General features: G+C 45.3%; 1 protein-coding gene across 4 annotated transcripts in view; it reads right to left on the minus strand.

The window, feature by feature from the left end:
- The window catches only part of CPPED1 (calcineurin like phosphoesterase domain containing 1), a 117,782-nt gene that overhangs the window by 94,167 nt on the left and 578 nt on the right, over positions 1-23,037 (minus strand). The gene's annotated exons all lie outside the window — the stretch shown is intronic.

Below are 23,037 nucleotides of genomic sequence, written 5' to 3' on the forward strand. Positions count from 1 at the left end.
TCAGTGCCAAGGACAGCGATCCAGCACTGCAACGGATCCGACTCACACTCATTGAGCCCTTACTACATGTGGCAGAAAGACTCCAAAACGCCCCCGCAAGACCCCTGAGTCCTGATACTCACATCCTGTGTGATCCCCTCCCCTCGAGTGTGGGCTGGACTGCTTCTAATAAGCAGAATACAGTTACGGGATGTGCCTTCAGAGACTGGCTAGACCAAGATATGGAAACAACCTAAATGTTCCTCAGTGGATGAAGGGATAAAGAAAAGGTGGTATATACATACAACAGATTTTAAAAAAGGAAATCCTGCCATTTGGGACAAAATGGATGAACCTGGAGACACTAAGCTACCTGCAATAAGCCAGTCGCAGACAGACAAATACTGCCTGATCCCCAGCTTGTATGCAGAATCCAAACAGTCAAACTCATAGAAGCAGACAGTAGAACGATGGTTTCCAGGGGCTGGGGGGTAGGTAGGGGAAATGGGGAGGGGAGGATCAAAGTTTCAATTATGCAAGATAAGTGCTGGAGATCTACTATACAGGATGGTGCCTATAGCTAACAATACTGTATTGGACACTTAAAATTTGCTAAGAAGGTAGATCTTAAGTGTTCCTATCACACACACACACACACAAACAACAACAATAAAGGGGGCGGGAAGAAACTTTAGGAGGAGATGGATGTTTATGATAGATGTTGATGGTAGTGATGGTTTCACAGGTCTGTACTTATCCCCAAACTCACTGAGTTGTACACATTATATATGTACAGCATTTCATGTCATCATATCTCAATACAGTGGTTTTGAAAAAAGAGAGAGAGAAGGCTAAAAAAAAGACCCTGACTTTCACCTTGCTCACTCTCCCTCACTCTCTCTCGGAGCCCTTCTCCTGGAGGGAACAGGCTGTCATGATGAGTAGCCTCCTGGAAAGGCCAACACGGCAAGGAACTGAGGGAGGGCTCTGGCCAACAGCCTGTGAAGAACAGAGCCCCCCGCCCCCCCATGCAACAACCTGAAAGAAACCGAATTCTGCCAACAAGCATGGGAGTAAACTTGGAAGAGGATTCGCCCTAGGTGAGCTTTTGGATGAGACCACACCCCAGGTGACACCTTGACGGAACCCTCATGAGGCCCTGCAGCAGAAGGACCCAGCTAGGCTGCACCCAGATGCCTGATGGAACTGGGAGATAGATAATGCACATTAGTTTTCTCAAGCTGCCAAGTTTCTGGGTCATTTGTTACACAGATCCGACTTAAAGATAAAGGGCCAGGAAGGAGTCAGCAAAACTTCTTCAAGAGCTCAAGGTTGGTGTCATGAAAAAAACTGAGATTCTGATTTGAGTTTTAAAGTTAATTGTTGGCACTGTTCATTTATTTTACTTTAATAATAACCATTTTGCACTGATGAATGCTTTTAGCTATGTTTCTGAGGCAGTTTGCAAAGCTGTTTAAACTGGCTAAATTAATCAGGGAGATGACTGTCACCCCAAAGTTGGGGCATAAATCAATCTGCTACAACAACCAGAATTTAGAAGGTTTTCTACAGTGAACCTTTTAACAGTTATAGTTGCCTATCACAAATAGTCATAGTCTCGAAAAGTTGTCCTTGGAGGTATTAAATCTTTCATTTTTACTGGTTTACTAAGTAAAATCTCAGAAAGAATCTCAATTTTATGATGACAAGGTACAAAATAAACAGATTTGACCTAAAATGAATGACAGCTGCATGTCACTGTTCCATCTACCTTATCTATCTAATAAAGGCAACCTGCTGACTCAGGGTTCTGCATTCTCAAAAGCACCTGGAACCTCTTAAAGTTCCTGCTACAGAAGTCTGTGGTGTTTGGCCTCATCTTAATTTTAATCAAGGCTGAATTTAAGATATTTGAGGCTTGTAAGACTTAGTACTAGATGGAGGGATCTTTTGTAAACTTATACCTCCCCCACCCCTCAGAAGGGCAGACTTTTATATTAGGAAAGCGAATTCTTAAAAACATTTGCATTAAATTATTTCACCGAAGTCCAGAATTACCCCAAGGACAGGGCATAGGTATTAGCCGACTGACACCTACAAGGGCCTGAGAATGCTTACGATGATGCCTCCCTTCCGGGGCAGAGCAAATGTCTGGTCCCAGCTTCTCTCTTTAGACTCTGGAAAGCACTGTCCTGGCAGCTCTAACTGTGGAAGTCTAGATGTGGTAAGGACCACCCCTAAAGCAACCTGATACACAGTCAGGGCATTTAAAAACCACTTAAGGGTCTGGTGGTTTATTGCTTGTTGTTTTGTTTTGTTTTTAATTTTCCTAGTCAAAGAACCTAAAGGTGAGACAGCCTGGTAAATGACTGACAACCCATTTGGAGCAGAAGTACCTGGAAATGGAGGCTGAGGGAGAAGGTGAGGATGACGAGAGAGCAGCATTATGCAGGCCGTACTTGGGCACAGGGGGCTGGGCTGGGCCTCCACCTCAGTCCTCAAGGTGTGGCAACGGACCAGCAACATCACCATCACCTGTGAGCTTAGGAAGCCCGCCCCAGACCTACTGAGTCAGAATCTGCACTTTAACAAATTCCCAGGTGATTTTATGCAAATCCAAGTGTGAGAAGTACTGGCATGCAACTAATCAAGGACCTGTTTAAATGTGTTTTATATCAAACAGATGTAAAGTGATTGTTTCCCTAAATTGAAACAACATCTGGGAGGGGTTTTGCTGTTGTTAGTGGCTGTGTTTTTTGTTCTATTTTGTTTTTTTTTGTTTTGTTTTCTTTTTAACATCTTTATTGGAGTATAATTGCTTTACAATGGTGTGTTAGTTTCTGCTTTATAACAAAGTGAATCAGTTATACATATACATATGTTCCCATATCTCTTCCCTCTTGCGTCTCCCTCCCTCCCACCCTCCCTATCCCACCCCTCCAGGCTGTCACAAAGCACCGAGCCAAAATCCCTGTGCCATGCGGCTGCTTCCCACTAGCTATCTACCTTACTACGTTTGTTAGTGTGTATATGTCCATGACTCTCTCCCGCCCTGTCACAGCTCACCCTTCCCCCTCCCCATAACCTCAAGTCCGTTCTCTAGGAGGTTTGCGTCTTTATTCCTGCCTTACCCCTAGGTTCTTCATGACATTTTTTTTTTCTTAAATTCCATATATATGTGTTAGCATACGGTATTTGTCTTTTTCTTTCTGACTTACTTCACTCTGTATGACAGACTCTAGGTCTATCCACCTCATTACAAATAGCTCAATTTCGTTTCTTTTTATGGCTGAGTAATATTCCATTGTATATATGTGCCACATCTTCTTTATCCATTCATCCGATGATGGGCACTTAGGTTGTTTCCATCTCCGGGCTACTATAAATAGAGCTGCAATGAACACTTTGGTACATGACTCTTTTTGAATTTCGGTTTTCTCAGGGTATATGCCCAGTAGTGGGATTGCTGGGTCGTATGGTAGTTCTATTTGTAGTTTTTTAAGGAAGCTCCATACTGTTCTCCATAGTGGCTGTACCAATTCACATTCCCACCAGCAGTGCAAGAGTGTTCCCTTTTCTCCACACCCTCTCCAGCATTTATTGTTTCTAGATTTTTTGATGATGGCCATTCTGACTGGTGTGAGATGATATCTCATTGTAGTTTTGATTTGCATTTCTCTAATGATTAGTGATGTTGAGCATTCTTTCATGTGTTTGTTGGCAGTCTGTATATCTTCTTTGGAGAAATGTCTATTTAGGTCTTCTGCCCCTTTTTGGATTGGGTTGTTTGTTTTTTTGTTATTGAGCTGCATGAGCCGCTTGTAAATTTTGGAGATTAATCCTTTGTCGGTTGCTTCATTTGCAAATATTTTCTCCCATTCTGAGGGTTGTCTTTTGGTCTTGTTTATGGTTTCCTTTGCTGTGCAAAAGCTTTGAAGTTTCATTAGGTCCCATTTGTTTATTTTTGTTTTTATTTCCATTACTCTAGGAGGTGTCATTTTGTTTTTGTTTTGCATATTTTCCTATTCATTCTGACATCCTGCCTATGTCCAGCTCAGGTATTTGGTCCTAAACATTTCTTGGTCTTATCCATTACTGTCTAATCAACTCCCTTTAAATCACCTTTCAAAATCAATTCAGTTTTCTTGGTAAGAATTCCAAGATTCCAGGTAAGAACTTACTCAGGGAATTCATTACTAATTAGTGAGTCCTAACACTTTAGATTTTTCACATGACATCATGACATACAGTGAAAGCACCTGCTAGCAACTGTGTGTGTGCAGCATACACAAATGTGTGTTTTCAAAAGCACAACAGAGAGGTAATTTTCTTTTGTCCAAATTTGATACAAGAATGCAGTCAGGGACTCTAATTGACAACTATGATAAGACCAAGGTCAAATTTTTGAGATAAACTAAGTATTTTGAATGAATGGATTAAAGAATAAAGTGAGTTGATTAAATTAAGATCTCATTTCTGACCCTGATGGTGCTAAAACCAGACTGTAATCTTTTGAAACATTTGACACAAAGCTCTGGATAATGCCTATATGGTTCTTAGTGTTAAGACACAATAATGCATACATTCATTTAACTAAAACACTTCAATCTGCTATGAATAAGAATGTCTACAGTGAATGTAATTTTTTCAATGTTAATTTTTTAAACAAATTCAAAGAGACGGTGTAATAGCCATCTACTGCTGTGTGACAAATCACCACGAATGCAGCACCTTGAAACAAGACACATGATTTATCTCACAGTTTCTGTTGGTCAGGAATCTGGGCACAGCTAAGCTGGACCTTCTGCTCAACATCTCTCAAAAGCTGCAATCAAAGTGTTGGCTGGGGCTGGAGTCTCATCTGAAGACTCAGGTCAGGCAGGATGTGCTTCCCCGCTCACTTAGGTGGCTGTGGACTGAGGGACTGAGGGCACCTGTTCCTTCCTGGCTGTCAACCAGAGGCCACCTGTTCCTTGACACGTGGGCCTCTCCAACGTGGCAGCTCATAACGTGGAAACTTGTTCATCAGAGGCGGCAAGAAAGAGGGTTTGCTAGGAAACGGAAGTTACGATCGTATGTAACATGATAATAGAAGTGACTGCCCATCACTTTTACCAGGTTCAATTCATTACAACCAAGTCGCTAGGCCAGCCCACGCTCAAAAGCAGGGGCTCATGCAGGGAGGCAGGTCCTGTCTGCCACAGATGATAATGTTAACTAACATAATTAATCTCAGGTAACCACAAGTTTAACGTGACCCTCCTGTACTGAGCTGAGTGAGCTCATTTGTTGCAGCCCATCCTATGAAGGCTGAAGGCTCACCTCATACAAGCCCACCTTTTCCCCCTAAAGAACTGGAAATTGTGCCGGAGGGATTCTCAGGGTTACTTTAACCAACACTCTCATTTAACCAAGGAGGGAATACTGAGGCCTGGCTAGGGATCTTAGCCATGGCTCAAGTTCAAGGTTACAGTTTATGAGCAGCAGCATCTCAGTGCTGCCGGGCTGGCCTGGAGAGGAGAGAGCCATGAAGAAGACGGAATGTTCCCTAGGCTGCCTGCAAGTTGCCCACCTCCATAAAGACATTTTTTGTCTCCAAAAAGTTTCCTTTAAATGGCGCATCTTGATGAGTGCGAAGACAGCACACAAAGATAATGCTGACAAGGTGCTCACAGACCCTGCCAACAGCAAAGGGCCCAGGACATCTATTTTCTGTGGGATGCTAACTGGTGATCTCCTCAAGACATTACAAACTTCAGGTCTCTCGATGCGATCTGATTAGCAGGTGTATTCTGTTTGGCACACGCCGTGTTTATAAAATTTTGAATTTGTTGCCAACAATTTACATGCATGAGTTTCATATATACAACTGGCTTTCTGGATTCTCATGGAAAATATGGCCACACCAGGCCCAAATGGAGTGTGCCAACGATTGGCTGGGACGGAGCAGTAACTGCCCCTTTACTGGCATGAATGCTCTGGAATTCACTGTGGTCCACACCTGGCCCCATTCACCACCTGGCCCCTGAAGACATCTGGGATGAGAAGCCCTTATCCACGGTAACCCTTCCATTTTGCTTAGAGGTACAGAAGAGGAGACTCACAAGGTCAAGGGTAAATAACTTGATCAAGACTAACAAGGCGTGAGGGGCAGAACCAGGCCAATTACACCACAGAGCCCTGACTTCAGGGCAGGTGATCACACAAGTGAGATTAAAGAGAAGACTCATCGGCTAGGAGTGCCAAGGTCTGCTCAAGACAAGCTGGAAGAAAACAAGCCCCAAGCTACCAAAATAAATTGCCATAATTTAGTATGTTACCGTAGCCTGAATCAAAATTTAAGATTAATTGAAAAATACTTTTTAAAGAAAAAACGGGCCTTAGAAGGAAATCTGACTCATCCGTCATATACAGAGTAACAAGATTTGGCCACTTCCAGTTTTCAGCTAATGGATAGAGACTGTCATAGAAACAATCTTTCAAAATCGAGGGATGAAAAGGACACTGGATTTGGTATTAAATCATGGTCAGGAAAGGCCTGTGAGTCTCCTTTAAGCATTACTGAGTACAAAGCAACTGTACACAGAAAAGAATCTTAAAAACCTTTTAAAATTCACATGATTCTTTACCATTAAGCCTTCCTATGAGATTCTGTTTATGTGCCAATATCTTGCCTGAAAAACAGACATTCAAATTGCAATTGTTCTTTACAGTTTGCACCTTTAATATCACGAACTAAATGTTTTCTTGAATTTGTCTCTGACAATATATTTCCTCTCACTCATTTTTATTATACCTTTTGGGCACATTTTTCAATTGTTAATGAAAGTTGACTTTTTAATATACACCAAGAATTAGAAATCGCATTGATCCTTTCATTCTTACCAGTTAATCAATAACTAACTGTAATGAACGCACCCCCCCCACAAAAGCGAATGAATCACTACTTCCATCGCCCAACTAGGAAAAGGCCTACGGGAGTCAGCCATGTCACTAATCAACACCTAATACTCTAATAATTTATATTTTCATGATGTGCTAAACCTGCCACCTTATAGGCAACCCCAAATAATTCAAGGTGGAATACAATGACAAACAGCTTTCTTCATTTACTTTTTATAAATAAGAGTCTCATTTTCTAAATCTAGTTTGACTTTCAGAAGACAGAATTAAAATCACAAGATAGTGGTTAAGAAGTGTGAGAGCTACAACACATCACTGCATTGTAAGAATGTTTAAGAATTCAATGTTCTGGCTCCTGTTAACGAATCTGACTCAAAATAACACATAAATTGGGACTATAGAGGCCACGTTTCTCCACTGGACTGTAAAGTTAGAGAATTAACTCAGCATTCACTGAGAGCGCCACCGTCTTGGGTCAGGCGTCCACCAGCCCCACCTGGAGCTACCAAGACAGCTCCATGCAGGACTCCCTGCTCGGATCCATCTCAGTCCATCACTGCCATCGTGACTCTTTAGAAAATGCTCACCCTGGTCATCAAACTCCCTCGCTGAAGGGCCACTACCTTCTAACCTCCATAAGGAAAGGCCCACATTTGCTTTCCCTTTCCAGTATTCTGTCAGCATGTTATCATTTGGTCCCTGGCAGGTGGGAGGCATTCAGTAAACATCTGGTGAAGGGATAAATGAAGATGTCGGTGGATCCTCGCTCATTCCGGCACCTGGTGCTAAAACACAGCCCGAAATTTTCCCAACTGTACCGATTACTGTTCCCACTAGACCAGTGGCTCTAAACCGGGGATGATTTTGATCCCCAGGGCACATCTGATGTCTGGAGACATTTCTGGATATCACACTGGGAGGGGGATGGTGCTTCTGGCGTCCAGTGGACAAAAGCCGGGATGGTGCTAAACATCCCACATTACACAGGGCAGCCCCACAAAAGAATCCAGCCCATGTCAACAGCGAGACTGAAGAACCCTGCACAAGACATACCACAGGATCCCACCACATGGACCCTTCCCTGCTCCTCAAACACGCCCCATGCTTTCCCGCCCCTTCCTCCAGGAGGTGCTCTCCATTGTACCAGCTCCTCCTGCTGAGGTGCTGTCTGTCCTTCCGGGCCCAGCTCACATGCCACTTCCTCCTCCCCGGCAAGCGGATGCAGCTCTGACTCTTCCCCTCATTCAGAAAGTTTGTTCTGAGGACGGTGTCATGTTAGTCACCAGACATTCAACTAGTGGGCAATGCCACAGGTCCCATTCCTTAAGACCTTACAAGGACTTCCCTGGTGGCGCAGTGGTTAAGAATCCGCCTGCCAATGCAGCAGACAAGGGTTCGATCCCTGGTGCTGCGGAGCAACTAAGCCCGTGCGCCACAACTACTGAGCCTGCGCTCTAGAGCCCACGAGCCGCAACTACTGAGCCCACACGCCACAGCTACTGAAGCCCATGCACCTAGAGCCCATGCTCCGCAACAAGAGAAGCCACCGCAATGAGAAGCCCGCACACTGCAACGAAGAGCAGCCCCCACTCGCCGCAACTAGAGAAAGCCCGCGCGCAGCAACGAAGACCCAATGCAGCCAAATAATAAATAAAAATAAATTAATTTAAAAGAAAAGACCTTCAGAATGGTGGTGAGACAGACAACGAACAGGTCAACAACTAAGCTCATTACACCCTGTGCTCCTTGGTACCGCAGAAGTAATCAGGGTGATCACGGACGGAGCAACTGTTGGGTGGGAGAGCTCTGTGGTAGATGGAGGAGTGAGGCAACACAGGAGATGAGATCTGAGGACAAGACAAAGCCAGGCGGGGGGCTGGGGAGATGCACCCCAGACAGAGGGCACAGCAAGGACCAGACCCTGAGACCAGGGGTAAATATGAATATTGGGGATAAAAGAGATCATACCCAGACATGTGGGCTTGGGGAAGGGCTTCAAGCCCCTGTACCACTTTGGGCCTCCATCTCCCAAAGCCCTAACCTTGTCCCAGGACAGCCCAGACTCTGAGGCTTGAGTGCCAGGATCAAATCCCATTTCCACCCTTTACCAACTCTGTGACATGATGCAAGTTCCTTAACCTCTCAGGGCCTCAGTTTCCTTATCTGTAAAGTAAGAATAACTCACCTACCTCAAAAGGATTGTTGTGAAGAATTAACTGAGTTAATACATGTGAAGCATTTGGACTTGGCACATAGTAAGCAGTCAAGTGTGTGCTTCTATTACCATGACTGTTATCCACGGTACTCCTACCCCTGTCTTAGCAGACAGCGTTCTCAAAATCTTACCCATTTCTTTGTTTCCCATAGCACATAGTGGGGCTCAGAAAATATCTGATGGTATATATGTGTATATGTATGTATGTATGTATGTATGTATGTATGTATGTATGTGTGTGTGTGTGTGTGTGTGTGTGTGTGTGTGTGTGTATGCTTTGGTCTTAACATCTTTTCCTTCATATACTGTGGATATTGCTTTGGTTATAAAATGGCAAAGATGGGTTGCTTTACAGCTGCCCAGAAGCTTTCTAGCTAAAGAGCAAACGCCAACGAAATCCAATTTTTGCAGTTTCTCACAGCAGCGATCTGCACAGTGAATCACAATCTAAATGTCTTCAGCAATGCCCCTCATCTTCTCTGGGGACTAATCTTATTTCAGTGGTTAAAAAACAAAAACACACAACAGTAGCAAACAATCTTCACCGCTTTGGGACTCTTTCTGGTTTAACAATCCAAATGTCCCAAAGGTAAGACTGCCAGAACTTAATGCAGCAGTTAACAGTGTCTTTCACTAGTGGTTGCCTAGGGCTGGGGGGCTGGGGGTGGGTCGGGGTGTGGGGTTTCTTTTTGGGGTGGTGAACATGTTCCAAAATTTGTGGCAATGGTGGTACAGCTCTGTGAATAGACTAAAAGCCACCGAATCGCTCACTTTGAAAGGGTGAATTGCGCGGTATGTGAAGCTGTTTAAAAAAGTAGTGTCCTTCAGGGACCCTCCGCCCCCAAAATAATTCAGTGCGACAGCAAAATACTCAGAGTCTCCAAATTACGTTTCCTAAGTACCAAAGTGAATTTACCCAACCTCTTTTCTCAGCCCACATGCATCCAAAAGGTAGCATTTTGAGATACGCAAAAGCTTCTGAGTCATAGCTTGGCTGCCACACTTGCCGTTTGGGGATGAGGGGCCTGCCAGCATCTTTATCTGCAACCCTTCAGAGAAGTAAGAAGGCAGATGCGCCAGGACTACTTGGCCAGGCGGCTTTCAGCATTCCTGGCTTTGGCCAACGCTGTTCTGGACAACGTCTAAGCGGGGAAAAAGACATTTTCCATACCTCTCTCACTTTTCAAAAGCAGAACTCCATTGAGGGTCTGCATGTTTTGGGTGGAGGTTTGCTATGACTTTTGCGCCATTCCCCGTGTTTCACTGCCAAGAGAGCCTGTGGATGCTGGCCCAGGGGGTGGTGCTTCGGGGAGAACGGGAAGAAGGTGCTCGCTCTGGACAGAGGCAGCCCTGCAGGCACAGGCTGAGCAAACAGAGGCCCTGGATGGGAGGAGAAGGCCACCCTTACTTGGGGCAGATGCAGCTCCGAGAGGGGGCAAGGAGAGGAAGGACCCGCCTGCGAACAAGCACCGGCCCCAGCGGGTGCCTCTGAGTAAGGCACCAACTGCCCAGTGGTGCGTGGTTTGCAAGGGTCCTGTTGATTGGCTCAATACCTTGGTTTCTGTTGGTTTTGTCCAGAGAAAACATGATGTGTGTAAGCTGTGGGTTAGGTGGCTACACACACATGATCCTGTGGCCATTGTACTCATTTTCATTCATTTATTCACATAATGAAAGGCCACTGAAGGTCCACTACTGCCAGACACCGTCCTAGGCCTGGGCTTCCTGCTCCACCCCCAAGGAATTTATCACCTACGGGCAGGAAAGGACAACAAAGTCAGAGGAGTAAAGACACAACTCTAAGTTGTAACAAGTATCATAAAAGAAAAGAACGGGTGAAGGTGAATGGCAGTGAACCTAACTTAGAATAGGAGAAGCAGCACAGGCCTGAAGAATGAGGAAGAGAGGGAAGAGGAGGGGGACAGAGAAAAGCCACGGCAAGGGCTGACAGACCCAGTTTTTGTTTCAAAGACATGACTCTGGATGCTGTCCAGGGAAGAGACTGGAGGGACAAGAGGGACTCAGAGGCTGCTGGGACTGTCCAGGCGAGAGGCAGGGTAGGTGGGGTGGCCGGGCTCATGGTGGTGGGAGCCGGGAAGCAGAGAAGTAGATGAAGCCCAGGTGTGCCCTGGGGGCGGGTGGATGGGACTGTGGGCGGCCCCGGGACACGGAGAGCAGGGCGAAGCAGAGGTCAGGAGCGACTCCCAGGCTGCTGGTCGGACAGAGCTAGGGGAGACTGGGAAGGGGCAGACTTGGGGGAAGACGAGGTGCTCCGTCCTGCTCCACTGTATTCTGGGGGCGGGGCCAGAGGGCAGGAAGCCTGAAGAGCTGCGTCCTCCTCTGGATCCTCCCACTTACTAGTTTGGGGCCTGAAATCACCAAAGCGCCCCCACATAGATGAAATCAATGCACTTGTCATCCTGGCTGCTCCTTAAGACAGATCTAGCCAACACTCGGCCTCCTTCTTACAAATGAGGACCTGCGCCATTAGCTTGACAAAGAATTTTCTTCTTTTCCTTTAAACAAGGCTACGTGGGGGAGTCTGGACATTCTTTCGCTCAACAAATATTTCCTGGGTGTCTGACTCCACATTCTCTTGGTCCTGAGAGTGGCTGGCAGCAGTTCTGGGGCTTCTGGAGTCTCCAGGTGCCCTGGCCCCGTGTTACCGCCCCTTGCTCGTTGGAGGGTTTGACAAAGTTAAAACTCACACACTGCACAAATATAAAAAGTTGTCAGTTAGTCCTCTCTGTGAAGAAGATACTTTCTTAACAGACGTCCACTAGACCAATGTGAAGGAGTCATCAACACTCTCCATGCCTCCACGAAGGCTCTGACCGTGGCCCAGGGCAAGCTGATGGCCTTCCCGTGCTCTACGCACCTCTGCCCCGCCCCTCATGGAGTGTCTGTCAGGAGGTGCCCCCGAGTCTGTTCATGCCAGCACTTAGTTTTAAATCGCCTAATTTAATCAAACACGTAAGCCAGATCGGTGCTTTGTGACAGCCTGGAGGGGTGGGATAGGGAGGGTGGGAGGGAGGGAGACGCGAGAGGGAAGACATATGGGAACATATGTTTATGTATGACTGATTCACTTTGTTATAAAGCAGAAACTAACACACCATTGTAAAGCAATTGTACCCCAATAAAGATGTTAAAAAAAAAAAAATGTAAGCCAGAGAAATACAAATGTAAAAAGGGTTGTTTCTAATAAAGCAACGATGGATGCTTTGGGAAGACTCAATAAAAGCAAGCTGGTAAAAATAAAATACTATTGAATTAGGTGTCGGGGAGGCAAGTGTGAAAGACGTGATGAAAAAGTGTAAAGCTAGAAGAATCCTTCGCTCAGACTGCTCTCTAGGTGATTTTTAACTGACTGCTCCACTGGAAAAAAACCCAAACTGGAAAAGATTCGCTATGGGTGTTGTTTATGCAAGAAAGGCTCCCGGGCAGGCCCATCTGTAAACCCATGCTCCAAGACATGACCTTGGCCTGACCTCAAAAGATCAGTAACTGAATTTACATTTATAGTTTACATTAAAATGAAATGTCAAAAATGTGTAATTTTTTTAATGATTCCCCTCTTTAGCTAATTTTTTCTATTCATTGACAAACTACCAGGCTTCTACTGTAGTTAAAAAAAAAAAAGAAAAACTTCTAATAAGACGCTTACTCCACATCATACGTAAAAATTTATTCAATATGGACCCAGACCTAAATGTAACAGCTCCAACTATAATACTCTTAAAAGAAAACACAGGAGTAAATATTCACAATTTGGGTTTAGGTAAAGATTTCTTAGATATGGCATCGAAAGTACAAGTAATAAAAGAAAAAGTTGATAACTGGAACTTCATCAGAATTAAAAACTTGGGTCCTGCAAATGATATCATCAAGAAAGTGAAAAGACAAGCCACAGAATGGGAGAAAATATTTTCAAATCATGTATTTGACAAGGGACTTGTACCCAGAACACATAAAGAACCCTTACAACTCAATAATAAAAACATAAATAGGCAAAGGATCTGAACAGACATTTCTTCAAAGATTACAAATAGCCAATAAGCACATGAAAAGGTGTTCAACATTATTAGGCATTAGGAAAATGCAAATCAAAACCACAATGAGGACTTCCCTGGTGTTAAGAATCTGCCTGCCAATGCAGGGGACAGGGGTTTGATCCCTTGGTCTGGGAAGACCCCACATGCCGCGAAGCAACTAAGCCCGTGCACCACAACTACTGAGCCTGCGCTCTAGAGCCCGCGAGCCACAACTACTGAGCCCGCAAGCCACAACTACTGAGCCCGTGCGCCTAGAGCCCGTGCTCCGCAACAAGAGAAGACACTGCAGTGAGAAGCCCACGCACCACAACGAAGAGTAGCCCCCGCTCGCCACAACTAGAGAAAGCCTGCGTGCAGCAATAAAGACCCAACGCAGCCAAAAATAAATTTATTTTAAAAAAAAACCACAGTGAGATTCCACTTCACACGCATTTGCTTGGTTATAATCAAAAAGACAGACAATATCAAGTGTGAAAGAGCATACGGAGAAATTTGAACCTGTATGCACTGCTGCTGGGAATGTAAATGGTGCAGCTGCTTCGGAAAAGTTTGGTGGTTCCTTAAAATGTTAAACACAGTTACTTATACGACCCAGCAACTCCAATCCTAGGTGTCTACCCAAGAGAAATGAAACATATGTCCATACAAAAAGACCTCTAGGGCTTCCCTGGTGGCGCAGTGGTTGTGAGTCTGCCTGCCAATGCAGGGGACACGGGTTAGTGCCCCGGTTCGGGGAGATTCCACATGCCGCGGAGCGGCTGGGCCCGTGAGCCATGGCCGCTGAGCCTGTGCATCCGGAAGCCTGTGCTCCGCAACGGGAGAGACCACAACAGTGAGAGGCCCGTGTACTGCAAAAAAAAAAAAAAAGACCTATAATGTGGATGTTCATAACAGCTTTATTCATGATAGCCAGTGTCCAAATGGGGGAATGTCCATCAATGTCCAAAAAATATCGAAATGTTCACCAACAGGTAAATGGATAACAAAATGTGGTAATCTATACACTGGAATACTGTTCAGTAACAAGGAACAAAGTGCTGATACACACTGCAACATGGCTGAATCTTAAAAAGATTATGTTAAGGGAAAGAAGCCAGTCACAAAAAACCACAGATTATATGATTCCATTTATATGAAACATCCAGAAAAGGCAAAGCAGGGAGGTAAATTAGTAGTTGACTGTGCTGGGATTGGAAACATAAAGAGACTGAAAATGGACACAAAGTATCCTTTTTGGGGGGAGACTGAGAGCTTCTAAAATTCTGATGTTGTACCACTCTGTAAATTTATTAAAAACCAGTGAAACTTGAAATTAGTGAATCCACATACCACGGAGCAACTAAGCCCGTGCGCCACAACTACTGAGCCTGCGCTCTAGAGCCCACAAGCCACAACTACTGAAGCCCATGCGCCTAGGGCCCATGCTCCGCAACAAGAGAAGCCACCACAATGAGAAGCCCGCGCACCGCAACGAAGAGTAGCCCCCACTCGCTGCAACTAGAGAAAGCCCATGCGCAGCAACGAAGACCCAACGCAGCCAAAAATAAATTAACTTAAAAAATTAATTAAAAGCATTCATTTCATTTCCTTCATTGATAAGTTTGAATTTTTTACGCCACAATATTTTCAACCCTCTTCAGACTTGAACAAACATTTCCAGGCCTACTGTTTCTAGAGAGGTTCTTAGGTGAGACCTGGAAGGGATGAAGTACATTATTCTTTAGAGATTTCACTTATTCTCTGCGAGAGGGTTTCCAGAAGGGACCAAGAAACATTCAGAATCAGTGAATAGAGTTGGCTCCTCTGAAACAGCTGTGGAGGTTTAAAATGTCCGAGGAAATCATCATTTTAGGTAAACCACTGAAGATCCCTATTCTCTAAGGGGGAAAATATTCCAGTGGTAAAATGAACTGGAAAAACTGATTAGGACCTGAAAACAATTAAAGATAGGTAATTTTGAAAACATATTTTATCTTGATATTTCTCCCTTTGAGAATTTCTTCAAAACTGTTGTTGTAAACTTTTCAGAAAGACAATTATTTGTTAGGAGAAAGTAGTCTTAATTAGGATACGTCAAGGAAATATAATTATTAATTTGCCTAATTAAAATGAATATTTGAACATGCCTGAGGATTGTGAGCCTTCTCAGGTGAGACACGTACAACTTACTTTCTATAAACATCTGTTGACAGAGCCTAGCAGGTTGTGTTAACAGGAAATGGATGACTGAAGCCAGGCTTCACATACAACACTCCCGGAAGAAGTGCGTGGGAATACTGTTACTCAAAAACTATCGGGGGAAATGGTCTTAAAGTGCTTGCCATGGACTGTTTGTGTCCCCCCAAAATTCTTACATTGAAATCTAACCCCAAATGTGATGATATTTGCAGATGGGGACTTTGGAGGTGATTAAATCCTGCGGGCTTAGTACTGGAATTACTGCCCTTATGAAAGAGACCCTAGATCACTCACTCCCGCTTTCCTCCATGAGGGGACACAGCAAGAAGACAGCCATCTACTACAATGATGGTCACATGTTATTATACAGTACATGTACATTGTACATAAAATGTACAACTCTAAGAGTGCACTGTAAGGTAAAGTGTGGACTTTGGGTGATTATGTTGTGTCACTGTATGTTCAGTTGTAACAAACATACCACTCTGGCGGGGGATGCTGATCATGGGCAGGCTGTGCACGTGTGTGGACAGGGGATGTATGAGAACTCTCTGTACCTTCCGCTCAATTTTGCTATGAACCTAAAACTGCTTTAAAAAATAAAGTCTTAAAAAAAAGAAAAAGAAAAAAAAAAAGACAGCCATCTATGCACCAGGAAGAGGGTTCGCCCCAGACACTGAATCTGCAGGTTCCTTGACCTTGGACTTCCAGCCTTCAGAGTGTGAACAATATATTTCTGTTGTTTTTAAGCCATCCAGCCTATGGTGTTCTGTTATAGCAGCCTGAGCTGGGTAAGACAGCACTCTTTCATTTACTTGACAAGCTTCACTTGAGAAACAAACTGTTTAATTCTGGAGGGGGCTTCCAGGAGGGAGTGTGAGGGTGATCAGGGTTGTGATTTGAGGCACAGTTGCTTGAGTTCACCAAAACCTCTTTGAGAGGCAATGTGTATTTTGGCAAGAGAGAAAAAGCCAGTTCCTTTCCTTTCTCTTCCAAGCCTGCCCTTGGGGCAGCTCTACCAGCTTACCACCTGCCCACAGAGCCTGAACTGGCAATGGACCCTCCAAGAGGATCGCTCAAAGTCACCAGCAACACTAATAGGGAACTAGGACCCAGGTAAGTCAGTGACAGCAGTAGAGGCAGCTCAGGGGTAGACTAGGTGCTCAACTTCTAGTGAAGGGTTCTGAGCCCGACCCTCCAAGGCCGGGCCTCTAGAAGCCCTGAGCTGTATGACGCATACTGGGCATGCCCACTGGGGCTGCTCAACCCACAGAGGAGACCAAGCGCAGGCCCCACTTCTAGAAGTCCAGGGTCATTTTCCCTCCTCCTATCTCAATTTATCTTCTCAGTCTCTCTCCACCCCCTCCGCACCCCACTCTTTGCCAGGTGAGCACCTCTCCTGCTCTCTGGTCCCACGGCAGCCCTGGGGCAGCTCCAGTGGGCTAGGAAGCTTCACACCTCAGCGCCCCCATCACCTCCACCAGAAGCCCCCCACCACCACCACACGCCCCTCCAGCTGCTGGAAGTCAACAAATTCAAAGTGAACAATGTGTGCCTTGGAAATGCTGCTTCAAGACGAGTGGCTGAGCTCCAGCTTCCAATCAGATTGCACCCCAAGTTCCTCGCAAGCAGAGACTCTTCTGTTGTTACTGCTGCAGCCAGACCATTCTTTCCAAAATGGAAATCAGATCATGTGTCCTTGTGTCCTCACACATGCAGCTTAAAGACAAAACCTCCCCAATGACCCCTTCCCCATGCTCCAGTCTCATCCTGCACCACCCAGCTCCAGACTCAGGGGCTTCTTTCTCCTCTCACCCTTCCCTTTCCTGTCCCACCATGTCAGACTTTCACACTTGCTCCACCTGTGGTCTACAACGGTCCTCCCCCTCCCTTCAGAGCCCAGGTACCTCCTACTCATCCTTCAGCAATCAGATGACACACCCCTTTCCCAGGGGAGCCCTCCCTGCAGGGCCTTATTAAGATGCCCCTCACTTCCTGACAAGTGACATTCCTCACTTCCCTCACACTTGCCACAGCTGGGATTTATGATGGTTTGTGATTGGCAGGTTAATGGTAGGCTCTCCAAGTAGCTACGTGCCAGAGGTGAGGAATCACATCTGGTTTTCACTCATCACTGCACTCTGGGATCTAGCACAATGCCTGGGACAAGGGAGGTGCTTAGTACATTTGATGAGTGGGCAAGTGGATGGACAGACAGATGAAAAGATGGACATAGGATGGACAGACTGGTGGATGGACCATCTGGTAGATAGATGGATAGACAGAAAAACAGTTAGCTAGAAGGAGGGAGAGATGGTCGAAGAAGAAATTTGTTCCCAGGGCCAACCCCTCTTCTGAGCCCTCAATGCCAGCTTTTCCCATCTCCTCAGATATTGCTCTCCAACAATTATCCTGCCTTTTGCATTTTTCAACCCCAGATCCATCTCAGACCAATCAAGTGACCTTGGGCAAGTTGCCTAGCCTTCCTGAGACTGATTTTCTCCCACTGTAAAAAGAGGGTAACCCTAATAGCTAGCTCAACAGCACTACTTTGAAGATTACATGAGATAATCCACACACAGCACAGAGTATAGTGCCTGGCACGCTGTAAACACCTGATAAACGTTAGATGCTCCTGCTGTTCTTATCACCATTAGTACTACTGCAAACCCTTCAGCCCTCCTTCAGCATTGCTCCTCCTTCAAACTGCTACGACCCTGTCTACCCTGGATCACCAAACGGCTCCAAACAGAATCCTGCCTTCGCTGACTGCACATCCTCAATCTCCACCATTCGTCAAAAGCCATGCACCAGGCTTCCTCCTACAAACTGCACTGAAACTGTCCTGAAGGCGCCATAACAAACCTGCCATCCTCTGCTCAGCTAACACTCACCTAGATGTCTGCAGCATCTGAGCCTGCGGACCACCCTGCCTTAAGCCCTCCTCCCCAACTTTGGTACCAAGGCTGGCTCCTGGATTTATCTTCCAAAATTTCTGGTTGTTTCCTGCTCTGAGGCCTTCAGTGTGTCTTTTCCTTCTTCTGACCCCCTAAACGATGGCACATCCTAAGGTTACACACACACACCCCGTCCACTACTCCACACCTTGCCCCTCAGGAACGCCGCCGACTCCTACAGCGATATCATCTACTTGCCTCTCTGTGGGTGGCACCCACACCTCCATCCCCAGCTGTGCACCGCACCCTGCAAGTTGCCTCAGATTTCCTGACCGCACCTCAAAGCCACCACTTCCCAAATTAATCCCATCAAACCTGGCCCTACTCCTTACTCCCTGATTTCAATTAACAGTCTCACCATCACCCAGGACCAATGCTTAAAATCCCGATTCCCAGGCTTCCCTGGTGGTGCAGTGGTTAAGAATCCACCTGCCGATGCAGGGCACACGGGTTCGAGCCCTGGTCCAGGAAGATCCCATATGCCGCGGAGCAACTAAGCCCATGCGCCACAGCTACTGAACCTGCTCTCAAGAGCCCGTGAGCCACAACTACTGAAGTCCGCGTGCCTAGAGCCCGTGCTCTGCAACAAGAGAAGCCACCGCAATGAGAAGCCCGCGCACCATAATGAAGGGTAGCCCCTGCTCGCCACAACTGGAGAAAGCCCACGCACAGCAACGAAGACCCAACACAGCCAAAAATAAATAAAATAAAATAAATTAATTAAGAAAAAAAAAGTTTAAAAAAAAAATCCCGATTCCCACTGCAGTGGCCTACAGAGCCCACCAGTTGCCAAGAATTATTTTTTGTGCCACAGTTCTGTGCTTAGATTATGAGCCCTTGCCTCCCCTTGACTTTTTTTTACTCATCACAAGATACTAGAGAGTGCAACAGGAACACAGTAAATACTTCCTGAACTGAAAAGAGACAGTGCAGAGTCACAAGGATCTCTCATAGCCTGCTAGTGGGAGCATAAGTTGGTGCAAACAATCTGTAAGGCGATTTGACAAGATCTAGCAAAGCTGGAAAAGATCATACCCTACAACTCAGAATTTCGCTCCTCTGGGTACATGCCCTGGAGAAATGTTTCCCTGTGTCCACAAGAAGGCTTGTACCAGAATGTTCATAAGAGCACCGTTACCAAGAGTGGAAAACAGAAATAACTGAATGTCCATCATATCAGGATCCTAGCAGGAAATAGCTGGCATACTCAAATCAGGATAACTAAAGGAGCGTTTAATTACTTGGGATGAGTTGAGTATCGAAAAACATCAAAGGACAGTTCAGTAGTCCAACACAGAAAAGCAGAACTACATCTTAAAGGAGGGAGAAAGTGGTTACCCAAATCTGAAAAGAGAGTTCCAGCAGAAGGCCTACCTTGAAAGAAGCAGTGAATTTCAGGTAAGGAATACAGTCAGGTTGAGGCAACCCCACAGGGACTAAACCAGGGGAATAAACACGCTGACAATTGTTTTCCCCACCCTCTAATCTCCAATCAGGACTCCCCACTGGCTGAACCCAACAGCAGGCCAGAGGGCAAGGAGCCCCCGGATGAAGCCCAAAGATGTCAACCTCCTGGGGCATGGCGGAGCAGGGAGAGAGTGGATATGGAGAGGCAAGAAGATCCTCGGCATATCCAGCAACAGAATGTATCAATATATGCTGATACAACGGCTACTGCCCAGCAGGAAAATGAGGAGACTAGAGCTACTTAGACCAATATGGATAAATCCCCAAAACCTCACATTGGTTTGAAGCTCCCGCCAGGGCACAAAAGCCCTTCCACGTCTCCCATTTCTTGTTTGCAGAAAAAGGCTTTAGTATCCTAAACCTTCCCTGAGTTCCAAAGGGCAGATTCAAGGGGTTACTAATTAGGGAAGTGAGGAAATGCAGAAACAAAGGAAAAGCAGTCAAGAAACAATAGTTCAGCTATAACAGAGTCTCAGTTCCTAACTGGACAGATACATGTAAAAGAATGAAGTTAGAACACTCCCTAACACCACACAAAATAAACTCAAAATGGATTAAAGACCTAAATGTAAGGCCAGACACTATCAAACTCTTAGAGAAAAATATAGGCAGAACACTCTTATGACATAAATCACAGCAAGATCCTTTTTCATCTACCTCCTAGAGAAATGGAAATTAAAACAAAAATAAACAAATGGGACCTAATGAAACTTAAAAGCTTTGCACAGCAAAGGAAACCATAAACAAGACAAAAATACAGCCCTCAGAATGGGAGAAAATATTTGCAAATGAAGCAACTGACAAAGGATTAATCTCCAAAATTTACAAGCGGCTCATGCAGCTCAATAGCAAAAAAACAAACAACCCAATCCAAAAATGGGCAGAAGACATAAATAGACGTTTCTCCAAAGAAGATATACAGATTGCCAACAAACACATGAAAGGATGCTCAACATCACTAATCATTAGAGAAATGCAAATCAAAACTACAGTGAGGTATCACCTCACACCAGTCAGAACAGCCATTGCCAAAAAATCTACAAACGATAAATGCTCGAGAGGGTGTGGAGAAAAGGGAACCCACATGCACTGTTGGTGGGGATGTAAATTGATACAGCCACTAAGGAGAACAGGATGGAGGTTCCTTAAAAAACTAAAACTAGAACTACCATACGACCCAGCAATCCCACTACTGGGCATATACCCTGAGAAAACCATCACTCAAAAAGAGTCATGTACCACAATGTTCATTGCAGCACTATTTACAATAGCCAGGACATGGAAGCAACCTAAGTGTCCATCGACAGATGAATGGATAAAGAAGTTGTGGCACATATATACAATGGAATATTACTCAGCCATAAAAAGAAACGAAATTGAGTTATTTGTAGTGAGGTGGATAGACCTAGAGTCTGTCATACAGAGTGAAGTAAGTCAGAAAGAGAAAAACAAATACCATATGCTAACACATATATATATGGAATCTTAAAAAAAAAAATTGGTTCTGAAGAACCTAGGGGCAGGACAGGAATAAAGACGCAGATGTAGAGAATGGACGTGAGGACGTGGGGAGGGGGAAGGGTAAGCTGGGAAGAAGTGAGAGAGTGGCATGGACATATATACACTACCAAATGTAAAATAGACAGCTAGTGGGAAGCAGCTGCATAGCACAGGGAGATCAGCTCGGTGCTTTGTGACCACATAGAGGGGTGGGATAGGGAGGGTGGGAGGGAGACGCAAGAGGGAGGAGATATGGGGATATATGTATATGTATAGCTGACTCACTTTGTTATAAAGCAGAAACTAACACACCACTGTAAAGCAATTATACTCCAATAAAGATTTTTTTTTTAAAAAAGAGTCGTAATTCTTTAGTCTTACAGTTCCCTCAAGAGATGTGCCTAACAATCTGATACAGTCTTCAAGTTCTGCAGGCCCCCACCCAGGTGAGGGATGGTAAGTACCTGCTGAGACCCCAGACTGGTCAGAACCAGAAGGCTGATGCTTGAGATTCCTGGACCACCATCCTGTTACCTCACCAGCAACCAATCAGAAGAAAGTCATTCACCCTGCAGCTGTCACCCCAAATGTTGCCTTTTAAAACTCTTCCCTGCTTCTCCATTGGGGATTTCCCTGGCAGTCCAGTGGTTAGGACCCTGTGCTTTCACTGTCAGGGCCCGGGTTCAATCCCCGGTTCGGGAACTAAGATCCCACGGGCCACGTAGCGTGGCAAAAACAAAAACCTCTTCCCTGAAAACTACAGGGAGAGCTCGGGTCTTCTGAGTACGAGTTACCTGTTCTCCTAGCTTGGCCCTGCAATAAACCTTTCTCTGCTCCAAACTCTGATATTTTGTTTGTTTGGCCTCACTGTGCATGGGGCGCACAAGCTTGGGTTTGAAAACAGGTTGAAAAAGGCGTATTAAAATATTTAGAGAATGGTCACCACAACAGACTGTATTTTCTAAAATCCACCTCAGCTAGATTTCTGGCCTTACATGGTCTTCCAGAACCTTGCCACCCCCCACCAACAGCTGCAAAGAAAGAAAAGAATAAGGCTTTTGGACAGGAGTTACAGGAGAAACCCACTTTAGTAAGGGTAGCCAGGGAAAATCTGAGAAAGTGACTGAACTTTAAATAAAGTGTGAAGGTTGAGAAAGTGCTATTAGCTAGGCGAGCAAAGAGCAAGCACAAAAGCCCTACGGAAATAAAGGACTTGGACCTTTAAAATTGGAGTTAAGAAAACCAGTGAAGCAGGAGAACTGGGCAAGGGGAAGAATGGTGAGCATGAAGCAAGAAAGGGGAGTACAAGTCAGATCACGCAGCGTGTCCGGGGTGACTGCCCCGGGGTGACAAAAACTGGAATTTGACCACGCAGCAAAAGACGCAGGGAGGACCAATAAAACGGGCAGCAATGGTCCCTTTTATAGCTCTAGGGCTAACATTCACTTAGCACCTAGCCTATCAGGCACTTGGATACAGAAATCCTTTTAATCTGCTAACCCTCCCCTATGCGGTAAGTATTAACAAACCCATTTTCACAGCGAGGCAGATTATCTAAATCCAAAATCCAAGCACTTAACCCCACACGGCTCTTCTGCCTCCCCTCTCCAGTTCTGATGGGCACTGCTAACATTTTGGCGGATGACTCATATTATAGAAGGTAACCATGATTATGGAGTATAAACTATATCGTGCTGAATGACCATAATAAAAATAACCGCATCTCACGTGCACCCAGCGCTTATCCCGTGCCACACACAACCTCGCTGCGATTATTCCCCTT

The sequence above is a fragment of the Orcinus orca genome, chromosome 16 (genome assembly GCF_937001465.1).
Source record: "Orcinus orca chromosome 16, mOrcOrc1.1, whole genome shotgun sequence".
Lineage (NCBI taxonomy): Eukaryota > Metazoa > Chordata > Mammalia > Artiodactyla > Delphinidae > Orcinus > Orcinus orca.